The sequence below is a fragment of the Ambystoma mexicanum genome, chromosome 6q (assembly GCF_040938575.1).
Source record: "Ambystoma mexicanum isolate Mex_15411 chromosome 6q, UKY_AmexF1_1, whole genome shotgun sequence".
In the NCBI taxonomy this organism is placed as follows: Eukaryota; Metazoa; Chordata; class Amphibia; order Caudata; family Ambystomatidae; genus Ambystoma; species Ambystoma mexicanum.
In genome coordinates, this window is record NC_090937.1 from 828,451,624 (window position 1) to 828,464,246 (window position 12,623).

Sequence of the window (12,623 nt, forward strand, 5' to 3'; positions counted from 1 at the left end):
AATCCTCATTAACAAAGAGAGCTTGTGAGAGCTCCTAAACCGTGAGTGTTAGATATTTATAGAGTCTAGTTTTCACGGACATCCTGATTACGGGCTCTTGATTAACCTTTGGCCCAAATGAAACGAAATCTATATACACTTCGCACTGGAATGCCTCCCTTACAAAGTGTATTTTCCAATTCCAGCGGAACACAAGCCAAGGCTGTTCCATGTGTCTCAACACCGTGAAGAGGGAAAATCGAGATCAAACCCATGCCCCCTCACCCCAGGCGCATATACAGAAGAACAGCAGGAAGAACAAGGAGCGCACTTATCATTTGAACCAGGCCCCAGCGCACCCATGGGTGACAAATATGCTGAAACACACCCACTTCACCAACAGTGCAACTTCCATGCTACATTAGAATCAATGCTGCAATATCAGAATCTACAAACACAAAAATCCCTGTTTAAAGGCTTGCAAATGCCTATATGAATTAACATGGTCTAAATGCACAGTGTAAAGCCATGTTTCAGGAAAATTACAGCCAAGTTCATTTCTCTCACTGAACACTGGCTGCGGGAGCCTTCAGCAATGTTCCTCGCAAAACATCCGACCTGCCAAGGACGCACATCCAAGATAAGATTGCTTTCTGCCAACAGACATTTTTTAATTATCCACAAATGCAAATAAATCACGGCAACCCAGTGTGCTTTTTTTCTTTCTGGGAAGGAAAGACACTTTCTCAAGGACTCGCACAACATTTGAAACATAAATTGTAACAAGAATGGCGCAGCCCAGCGCCCAGAGCCCAGGTGCGAACTGCTTGTTCAGCTAAAATGTTATGGGAACAAGGTCATATTGCAACAAGTTAGAATTAGGTAATGGGGGCTGGCACAGCTAAATCAACCCACTGACGCAAAAGGTTAATATCCAATTGTCAGTCTCACTATAAGGGCTACATAGGTAACCTACCACTTAGCAGCCAATAGCAGGAGGAGATAGGTTTCTGGGAGCTGATCCAATTCTGTGAGGTCAGCCTGCAGTGTGATTACAAAGCTGGCTTGCAAGCCAGCCCCGGGGGAGACGGCGCCTGAACTCTCGATGTGCACGATGCTCTGCGTGTTTTTTTCTTTTTTGCTGCCCAGAAATAAACGCAGTTTGGAACATGCTACTGCCTGCTTGGGACTCTGTTGCATTTCTGGGGGCCATATGGGAGGTGTTGGGGTCTCCCATAGATGGTGAAGGTATGGCTGCTGGCCCCCACTGCCCTGGTGGGGGTCCAGCTTCTCCCCAACAACCGCGTTCAGTCAGAGTAGAACCTCCAAAGCTTCCCATTGTAAAAAAGCGTATTATTCATCCTGTAACTAATTCAATGAAACAAACTGCAAGCACCCAGGATATACGCTTTTTTTACCCGGACTGTGTAATTCAAAGTTTTACCTTGAAAAACTCTAAAGACACTTCCCAGCCTCCCCCAAATATAATTAGTCATAATCAGGCGGGGTGTAGTACCACCTTACATGTCTCTTTGTCTGACAGCACAGTTTTAAGAGGGGATTCTATGGCCCAAATCTCCGAAACTAAATCCAGTCCCACTTCAGTAAAGTCTCAGGGGGATGTAGCTGTGATTGACCTGCCCTCCCCTGGTTCTGACTTTACAGTACAAGAAACACTTGGAAATCTTTCCTTTTCACCTAAAATGTTTTCAAATGGAGGTTATACGAAATCTAATGTAACATCCTCTTTTCTATTTCCTACTCCTCGCAAATGCCCCCCAACTGAAAAGCCCCAACCATTACAAAATGTGTCTAAAGTAGTTGAACTAACTTTGGGAGCAATGAATTTAACCTTACAAACCATCACCACATTGTTTAACACATTGAATACTAAATTGGATGTTCAGGGCGCTCAGTTGTTATCCGTCTTGGCTTGGCAGGCCAAGCAAGAAATACCTTGGGCGCATCAACGATCGATGACTAATGTGCCTATTGTGCTGCCAACGGTACCAGTTGACAATTGTGCAAATCCGCTCAAGCTGGTGTCCGTTGCCACCATGACTTCTATTATGGCTCCTAATAGTCCCTCTGTAAAAGTACCGCAGAATGCATTAGAAATATCCAATCTGCACTCCCAAATAGAAATGCAATTGTCTCCCATCACCATAGACAATTTAGGTATATTGTGCTCTCTCCCGTATATTGGCCAGGTCATCAGATAGATTGCGCCTGTTCCTGAAAAAGGTGCAGGTGGGGAGACTATGAGTGCTCCAATTCCAGAACCATATACCATGTTTTCTAAAAATATGCCTCAATTACCATCTAAAGCTCTTTCCTCTGGGAAAAATTTCCAACTAAAAAAGAAAAATTCAGAGGTGGTAAAAAAAAAATCCAAAAACTGAAGTTGGTGCACCAACAAGTTCGAAGCAATTTTTTAACATGCTTACTCTCCCTAACAAGCACAGTCAGCAAACAGCCTGTGCAATTACAAAAAAGTATACGCAATTAAGTCAAATGCGCAAACTAAAACTTGACTCCTTAACTAAAAATCCTGTACCTCCAGTTTCCTATGCACCATTGGACAATATGGTCCATGTAGTCCAAAATTATGAAAAACAACAAGTGAGCTTGGAAGTGCATCATCCCTTACTGGCTGCTGAACCCAGCGACAAACAAACCCCAGTGCAGAGAACTGAGGTTTTGACCGCTGAGCGCTCTAAATTAAAAGAACCAAGATCGTCTCAATCCTGTACATCGACTGAACATGAACAGGAGGTGCTAGCGAGCTGTCGTTCAGAAATTAGGAAGGAAGTTGATGCGTATATTAGCAGATTTACCTCGTTATCGATACTAAAAGGGCCCTCACTTGCACCACTCAGCTCCGATACTCCATCCATCCAGCGACCTGGATCTAAACCTTCGGTCTCATTCAAGTCTGATAACACCAAGAAAGTGGTGTCTATCCATGATGCTGAAATTGCTTCCATGCTGAAATCTTTACGCCCTCTTGCAAGCAATCTACCTTGCTCTACAACAACAACCTCCTTCAGTAATCCACCTGTTAAATCAATTCTGAAGACAAAAGTGGGTAAGGAGAAAAACATTGCCTTAGTGGTGGGTTGTCGTCCGGCACCATATCCACAATATGTGCTAAACCGTCACAGTATCCTACAGGTGTTTTCTGATATTCCACTGTTGCAGGACATCGGAACTTCAGATATAGTGCAGGTAGAGTTTTTTAATGATAACTCAGTAAGTACGGCGTGTCTTTGGCTGACGTCCAGAGTTGTCAGAAATCTTATATGGGAGGCGAAGGATCAACTCTTAGCTTTGGGTTTCATACTTCTATTGGGTCCAACAAACTCCTCTGATGGATCCCTCAGGGCGGAAGCATGGACCAACTCAGCCATAAGCAAACTCAACAAGGGCGCAGACTCTATAGAGGGATACTCAAAAGATGATGTGACCTCTAAATGCTGCTGTAATTGTGACTCCAGAAGTTAACTCTCGTACAAGGTTAAGAATGAACGTACTATAACCCTTGCCTATTGGAACACTCGAGGTTTTAGACATTTGCTAAACAACACACTAGACACTCTAAATAATTACGATGTGACTCTATTACAAGAAACGTGGCTCACAAGCGTTCCCTCTTGGGACAATCATGCCATACACTTTTTACCAGCACTACAAGGCAAAAAGGGGCGTCCGATGGCTGGTCTTTTGACGGCCTCGAAATTAAGTTCTAATACTAGTATAATTTTTTCTTACGCCCCAAATTCTTTTACCCAACTAACTGTTATCTCAATAGAGTCAACCTTGTACGCCATAGTCAACTTATACTGGAGTCCCAAGAGCATTGACAACCGGAGGTTTTTGGTTGATGTTTCCACTATGTTGGACTTTATTGTATTTATCCCAAAAATACAGTACACAATTGTTGCTGGTGATCTCAATCTTCACTGTTTTCCTGCTATTTATGTTATAGGATATTCGAGACGCAGATTGTGGGAACAACTTATGCATTCCAGAGGCTTTTGTATGATGAATGGGAGTAAATTTGACATTAGTGATTCTGCTCATATGTGGCAACAAGTTGCTGCAAAAGCCACAATTGATTATATCTATGTGGACGACAAGTTGTATTCAAAAATCCATTCCTTTAACTTAGAAGCCAATCCAAATAGTGACCATCGTTTGCTCATTATTAACTGGTTGACCAATGTGCCTTCTACTAAATGTAACACATTGGCAAATTTGGGTCAAATAACTGTTTCTAATCAGTTAAATCGTATAATCTGGAATGAAAACAAACTAAATGACTTAAATAATTCCTTGCGAGCTGCCTTTTGTCACTCACGTGAAAAAACATCCTCCACTGTTGTCCCCTATTATGATCTCATACAACATTTTGCAGATAATAGGGTGTGTAAAAATCAGACCTTTAGAGGCTCACATGTCTTTGATGTGGAAGCGAAAATCACAAAAACTGAATTTCGGTTCCAAAAAAGAGAGGCCTTGAAGCTCCCATTAAGCATCAGGTTTACAGTTCTCACTCAAGTTAAAACCTCATATAGAAATTGGCGAAGACACCATCGCAGTAGACTATTCCAACGAGACGGAGAGCTAATGCTGCAAAGCATTCGCGACCATAACACGGGTCAAATTTGGAAAGTTTTAACTAATGCCATATCCCCTGTGCAATCTATGTCGCAACTGCAGAGTGTGCCGGAAGCAAGTTGGATTAGCCATTTCTCTAAAGTTTACGCTGGTCCGCCCAATTCTTAGCACTTTTCCCCATAAACAGTTTCATATCATCATCGCTAAATCTGACATATTGTACTTCATCAACAAAATAAGTCAGTCTCGAGCTCCCGGTCCTGACGGGCTGTCCAATAAAACTTTCAAACAACATCCAGTAATATGGTCATCAATTCTATATCAAATTTATGAACATATTAATGAAACCCAAGAGATTCCTGCATCTTGGAAACATTCGTTGATTGTTCCAATCCATAAAAAAGGTGATCGGAGTCTCCCTGAGAACTACAGACCCATTGCCTTACTAGATGCCCCTGGGAAACTTTATAGCCGTATCATTTTACAAGAATTGAACAAATGGACCATTAATGAGCTCAAAAGAGATCCGTTTCAAACCGGCTTTGTTGCTGGCTTAGGGACATCAGTGAATTTGATCACCCTGAACATGCTAAAGTGTTGCAGGCCGATTCATGGAATAATTAGCGCGGCGCAAGTGGCCAAAAACGTGCGATTCGCAGTGGAATAGAGAAAATCGCAGTGCAAGTGTGAAAATCGCACGAAAAGCAGCGCACATCGATTCATGGAAGGCCGTGCGCGAGAAAACCATTGGATGTGCGCTAAAAAAGTGCGTGATGCACGTTGGCGCACAGGCCATCTAACGGCGTGCGCCAGGTCACAGCGAAAATCGCACAGGCCACAGCGAAAATCGCACATAGCGCAGCGCACACAAAAACAGTAGGTGGAACACGGGGCGTAACACTCGGAATGGGGAACAACTTGCCAAAATGTGGGCGTCACGGGGGAAGTACAGGGTGCAAGTGCGCGGAACGCCCACAAGCTCGCCTACAACCCGTATTCATGGAATCGAATGGGGCAAAAAAGCGCACGGTCAAACCAGCGCACAGGCACAAACACGACCACCACAAGAAAGCAGGCAGTAGCGTCTCTGCGCCTGTAATAAATGTGCGCCAAAAGGTGTGCCAACAAATAGCACCTATATACAGCCATGATGAATGTCCTATACTGTGGCCCTCCAGGACAAATGACGTGCAAAGGGATACCCACAAACACGGACACCCGCTGACTGAAAAATAACGTGTGCGTGTATTCCGGGGTGCGCGGGAAGTCTCACACGCGATTTGGCAGGGTACGTGGATTTCAGGGGTGCGCGGGAAGTTCCACACGCAATTTGTATGGGTATGTGGATCTCAGGGGTGCGCAGGAAGTCACACACGCGATTTGGCACAGTACGTGGATTTCAGGGGTGCGTGGGAAGTTCCACACGCGATTTGGCCGGGTACGTGCGCGGGAATTTCCACATGCGATTTGTCTGGGTACGTGGATCTCAGGGGTGCGCGGGAAGTCTCACACGCGATTTGGCAGGGTACGTAGATTTCAGGGGTGCGCGGGAAGTTCCACACGCGATTTGGCCGGGTACGTGCGTGGGAATTTCCACACGCGATTTGTCTGGGTACGTGGATCTCAGGGGTGCGGGGGAAGTCTCACACGCGATTTGGCAGGGTACGTGGATTTCAGGGGTGCACAGGAAGTTCCACACGCAATTTGGCCGGGCACGTGCGCGGGAATTTCCACACGCGATTTGTCTGGGTACGTGGATCTCAGGGGTGCGCGGGAAGTCTCACATGCAATTTGGCAGGGTACGTGGATTTCAGGGGTGCGCGGGAAGTTCCACACGCGATTTGGCCGGGTACGTGCGCAGGAATTTCCAAACGCGATTTGTCTGGGTACGTGGATCTCAGGGGTGCGCGGGAAGTCTCACACACGATTTGGCAGGGTACGTGGATTTCAGGGGTGCGCGATAAGTACCACACGCGATTTGGCAGGGGACGTGCGTGGGAATTTCCACACGCGACTTGGCTGGGTACGTGGATCTCAGGGGTGCGCGGGAAGTCCCACACGCGATTTGGCAGGGTACATGCGCGTGAATTTCCACACGTGATTTGGCTGGGTACGTGTATGACAGGGGTACGCGGGAAATTCTACATGTGATTTGGCTGTGTGCTCCCAGGTATTCCCTGTACACCCTCCACGGCCCCTGCAGGCAGCCGACACCACAGGAGACTACCCTGCACACCTGCTCATGTCACCCAGCACCCCCACCCCCCAGCAGTGCAGGGGCAGCCTCGACCAGGCCCCCACTCATGTCTCCCACCACCCCCACCCCCCAGCCACCATGGCCAGCCCCCGCCAGGCCCCCACTCATGTCCAACTCATGTCTCCCACCACCCCCACTCATGTCCCCCTGCACCCCCACCCCCCAGCAGTGCAGGGGCACCCTCCACCAGGCCCCCACTCATTTCCCCCTGCACCCCCACCCCCCAGCAGTGCAGGGGCAGCCTCCACCAGGCCCCCACTCATGTCTCCCACCACCCCCACCCCCAGCATCCATGGGCACCCTCCACCAGGCCCCCACTCATGTCCCCCTGCACCCCCACCCCCCAGCAGTGCAGGGGCACCCTCCACCAGGCCCCCACCCATGTCTCCCACCACCCCCACCCCCCAGCAGTGCAGGGGCACTCTCCACCAGGCCCCCACCCATGTCTCCCACCATCCCCACCCCCCAGCAGTGCAGGGGCACCCTCCACCAGGCCCCCACTCATGTCCCCCTGCACCCCCACCCCCCAGCAGTGCAGGGGCAGCCTCCACCAGGCCCCCACTCATGTCTCCCACCACTCCCACCCCCAGCATCCAGGGGCACCCTCCACCAGGCCCCCACTCATGTCTCCCACCACCCCCACCCCCCAGCAGTGTGGGGCACCCTCCACCAGGCCCCCACCCATGTCTCCCACCACCCCCACCCCCCAGCATCCAGGGGCACCCTCCACCAGGCCCCCACCCATGTCTCCCACCACCCCCACCCCCCAGCCACCATGGGCAGCCTCCGCCAGGCCCCCACTCATGTCTCCCACCCACCCCCACCCCCCCAGCAGTGTGGGGCACCCTCCACCAGGCTCCCACCCATGTCTACCACCACCCCCACCCCCCAGCCACCATGGGCAGCCCCCACCAGGCCCCCACTCATGTCCAACTCATGTCTCTCACCACCCCCACCCCCCAGCAGTGCAGGGGCACCCTCCACCAGGCCCCCACTCATGTCCCCCCGCACCCCCACCCTCCAGCATCCAGGGGCACCCTCCACCAGGCCCCCACTCATGACCCCCTGCACCCCCAGCCCCCAGCAGTGCAGGGGCACCCTCCACCAGGCCCCCACTCATGTCCCCCTGCAACCCCACCCCCCAGCATCCAGGGGCACCCTCCACCAGGCCCCCACCCATGTCCCCCTGCACCCCCACCCCCCAACAGTGCAGGGGCACCCTCCACCAGGCCCCCACCCATGTCTCCCACCACCCCCACCCCCCACCCACCATGGGCAGCCTCCGCCAGGCCCCCACTCATGTCTCCCACCCTCCCCCACCCCCCCAGCAGTGTGGGGCACCCTCCACCAGGCTCCCACCCATGTCTACCACCAACCCCACCCCCCAGCCACCATGGGCAGCCCCCACCAGGCCACTACCCATGTCTCCCACCACCCCCACCCCCCACCCACCATGGGCAGCCTCCGCCAGGCCCCCACTCATGTCTCCCACCCACCCCCACCCCCCCCAGCAGTGTGGGGCACCCTCCACCAGGCTCCCACCCATGTCTACCACCACCCCCACCCCCCAGCCACCATGGGCAGCCCCCACCAGGCCCCCACTCATGTCCAACTCATGTCTCCCACCACCCCCACCCCCAGCAGTGCAGGGGCAGCCTCCACCAGGCCCCCATTCATGTCTCCCACCACCCCCACCCCCCAGCATCCAGGGGCACCCTCCACCAGGCCCCCACTCATGTCCCCCTGCACCCCCACTCCCCAGCAGTGCAGGGGCACCCTCCACCAGGCCCCCACTCTTCCTCATCGTGGGGCGAGGGCAGGAGCCCCCCAGCACCCCCAGCCCAGCAGAGGAACCACGCGCCGAGCGGGGAACACGGACAGGGCCTGCCTGACCCTGTCCCCACACGGCGCCTGACTCGCCCATGCCGGGCGCAGCGCGGCCTGAAACCGAGGCTGAGCCTCATTTACATCAGCTGTACCGCCGGCAGGCGGATTACGCCGGCGGCCAGCGTGAAGGCCACTCTAAGGCCTGTTGGGTGCCTGCTAACCCCCTCACTCCACTCTTCCTCATCGTGGGGTGAGGGCAGGAGCCCCCCAGCACCCCCAGCCCAGCAGAGGAACCACGCGCCGAGCGGGGAACACGGACAGGGCCTGCCTGACCCTGTCCCCACATGGCGCCTGACTCGCCCATGCCGGGCGCAGCACGGCCTGAAACCGAGGCTGAGCCTAATTTACATCAGCTGAACCGCCGGCAGGCGGATTACGCCGGCGGCCAGCGCGAAGGCCACTCTAAGGCCTGTTGGGTGCCTGCTAACCCCCTCACTCCACTCTTCCTCATCGTGGGGCGAGGGCAGGAGCCCCCCAGCACCCCCAGCCCAGCAGAGGAACCACGCGCCGAGCGGGGAACACGGACAGGGCCTGCCTGACCCTGTCCCCACACGGCGCCTGACTCGCCCATGCCGGGCGCAGCGCGGCCTGAAACCGAGGCTGAGCCTCATTTACATCAGCTGAACCGCCGGCAGGCGGATTACGCCGGCGGCCAGCGCGAAGGCCACTCTAAGGCCTGTTGGGTGCCTGCTAACCCCCTCACTCCACTCTTCCTCATCGTGGGGCGAGGGCAGGAGCCCCCCAGCACCCCCAGCCCAGCAGAGGAACCACGCGCCGAGCGGGGAACACGGACAGGGCCTGCCTGACCCTGTCCCCACACGGCGCCTGACTCGCCCATGCCGGGCGCAGCGCGGCCTGAAACCGAGGCTGAGCCTCATTTACATCAGCTGAACCGCCGGCAGGCGGATTACGCCGGCGGCCAGCGCGAAGGCCACTCTAAGGCCTGTTGGGTGCCTGCTAACCCCCTCACTCCACTCTTCCTCATCGTGGGGCGAGGGCAGGAGCCCCCCAGCACCCCCAGCCCAGCAGAGGAACCACGCGCCGAGCGGGGAACACGGACAGGGCCTGCCTGACCCTGTCCCCACACGGCGCCTGACTCGCCCATGCCGGGCGCAGCGCGGCCTGAAACCGAGGCTGAGCCTCATTTACATCAGCTGAACCGCCGGCAGGCGGATTACGCCGGCGGCCAGCGCGAAGGCCACTCTAAGGCCTGTTGGGTGCCTGTTTGGAGCCGTAGGAGCCAGGGGCCAGGATCTCTGCCCTTTCAACTCCAGGATCTTTCACTATCAGAAGGTAAAGGCAACTCAAATTAGTTTTATGGACTGTAGATTTATACGAACTTTGGAATTAGATTATGAGGTTGTCTCCTGAAGTTGCCTCTTACATTGCCTGCTTATATTATGTTGTGCCTCATGGTCACAAACAGACCACAACTGATTGTGTTCTGCCCTGATTTATGTTGCGCCTCTAGTCTTTGTGCCTTATGGTCGCAAATAGACCACAACTGATTGTGTTCTGCCCTGATTTATGTTGCGCCTTTTAGTCTTTGGCCCTTGCCTCTCACTGCCAATCTGATCTTAGCTGGCCCCTGTCTATGTACATGGTTGTTGTGCCACCCAGCTCTAATCTCTCACCTAGGCAACCAGGACATTCATCATGCACATCAGTGTACTCCTCCCATTACTGTACACACTATCCATTCGACTCGCCCAAGTTCTCCAGCTGCCTACGGTAACAACCTCCACACTCTGGGTTAAAATGGACCAGCCCTCCACCAGCACGGCCTCCCCACGACCTCTCGCGTCACCTAGAATAAGCCCGGCAGCACCCACTGTAGGCCATACCAACCAATACCTCAACAACCCTGCTTTATGGCTGGATCACTTTGCTAGAAAACCTACACCTAACCAACCCTGCCCCCTCTCTCTTAGAAATAAGAGACTAGGCACCAGATTCCGCCTACGCCTACGCCATACCCACCACATCACCAGGAAACAAACCCCCCTCTCTCCTGGATCTCTGTCAATGGCCACCACATGCAAACCCACCACCACTAAGGTTAAACTGCCCATGTTCAAAGGTGCCCTCATTAATGCCAGATCCCTCACTGCACACGCACTGGACATAGCTGACCTCATCACCACATCCGACCTTGACTTCTGAGCTATCTCCGAAACTTGGCTTCATGCCGCATCTGGCCCCTTACTAGCGTTAGCCCTACCGCCAAACTACGGCATCACACGATGTGACCGCTCCACCGCCTCTTCCAAAGGCGGCGGTGTGGCCTTCATCCATAAAAATACTCTTGACCTAAGAGTGTTACCTGATTCCAAACTCACATCAGCCGAATTACTGTCTGTCAAACTAGCACTCACACCCAACCAAACAGCCACCATGCACCTAATCTATAGACCCCCAGGACCCGCACCAACCTTTGTCAGTGAAATCTCCATTCTCCTCCTCAACAATACAAAGATCAATTCGCAAACTATCATCCTAGGTGACCTTAACTTAGGTCTTGGTGACTCAAAAGATCCTGTGGCCTCCGACCTGGAGATCGCACTATCCGACCTTGGCCTTACCTTAAACATCCAAGAGCCTACCCATATTAAAGGTAGAACACTTGACTGGGTAGCTGGCTCCAATTGCAACATCAAGATCCTTAACAATACCCCCTGTCTATGGTCTGACCATCACATTATAACTTTCAACATTGAAGCCACACCACGAATCCCGTCACCTTTAGCCCCAGCTCTCCCAACTCGAAGCAAAAAAGATATAACCAAGGAGAAACTCCTCCCATTGCTACTCCCATCCCTTAACACAGCCACCAAATCTTACTCTGATCCAACCTCGCTAGCACACACCTACAACCAAACAATGCGAACTGCCATTGACTGTATAGCACCTCTCAAACTTAGAAAGGCTAAACCTCAAGCTTATCTTAACTCATGGTTCACACCACAGTTAAGATTGCTCCACAAAGCCAAACGCTGTGCCGAAAATCGATGGAAAAGCCACCCCTCAGACGAGCATAAAGACAGTTTCCTTCTAGCCTCACTCTCCTACAAAGATGCCATCATCACGGCTAAAAAAGAATCCTTCAACAACCGCATTATTCAAGCCGATTCGAACACCAAGGAACTCTTTAAAATCCTTAGAGAGCTTGAAACTCCAGTCGCCCCCCCTATCACATGCGTGAAAGATAGTAAATGGTGTGCCAACATCCAAGCAGCCTTACTAAATAAAATCTCCACACCACAAGACAAAATCAAAGATAAACAGGACAGCCTGAAGCGCGACAACCACGTTCATTCCCTCACTAAGGCCCCCTTGCCAGACTCCACCAATATCACACCATTCGCATTCTCTCCACTCACTGTGGCAGAGGTAGAAAATATAATTCTTAGAATTAAGCCAACTAACTGCCAAGGTGACCCATGCCCAGCTCCTACTATCAAGGACTCAGCGCATGAGTTGGCCCCATTCATCACGGCCTTCATCAACTCCTCCTTTCAAACAGGTATTGTCCCGGACAATCTGAAGGACGCTTGGGTTATCCCACTGCTTAAAAAACCTTCCCTAGACCCTAACATTCCCACTAACTTCCGACCGATCACCACTGTACCATTTCTGCTCAAGATCCTAGACCGTGCCGCATACTTTCAGATCCAGAATTACTTGGAAACTAATAACCTGCTAGGTCTACGACAATCTGGTTTCCGCCCCAGACACGGGACAGAGACTGCTTTATTAGACCTTAAAACTCAAATCGAGGTTCTAAAGGATCAAGGCAAACTAGCATTGCTACTACTTCTCGACCTTTCAGCCGCATTCGATCTGGTCAACCATCAGATCCTGTGCGAGCACCTCCATTCAG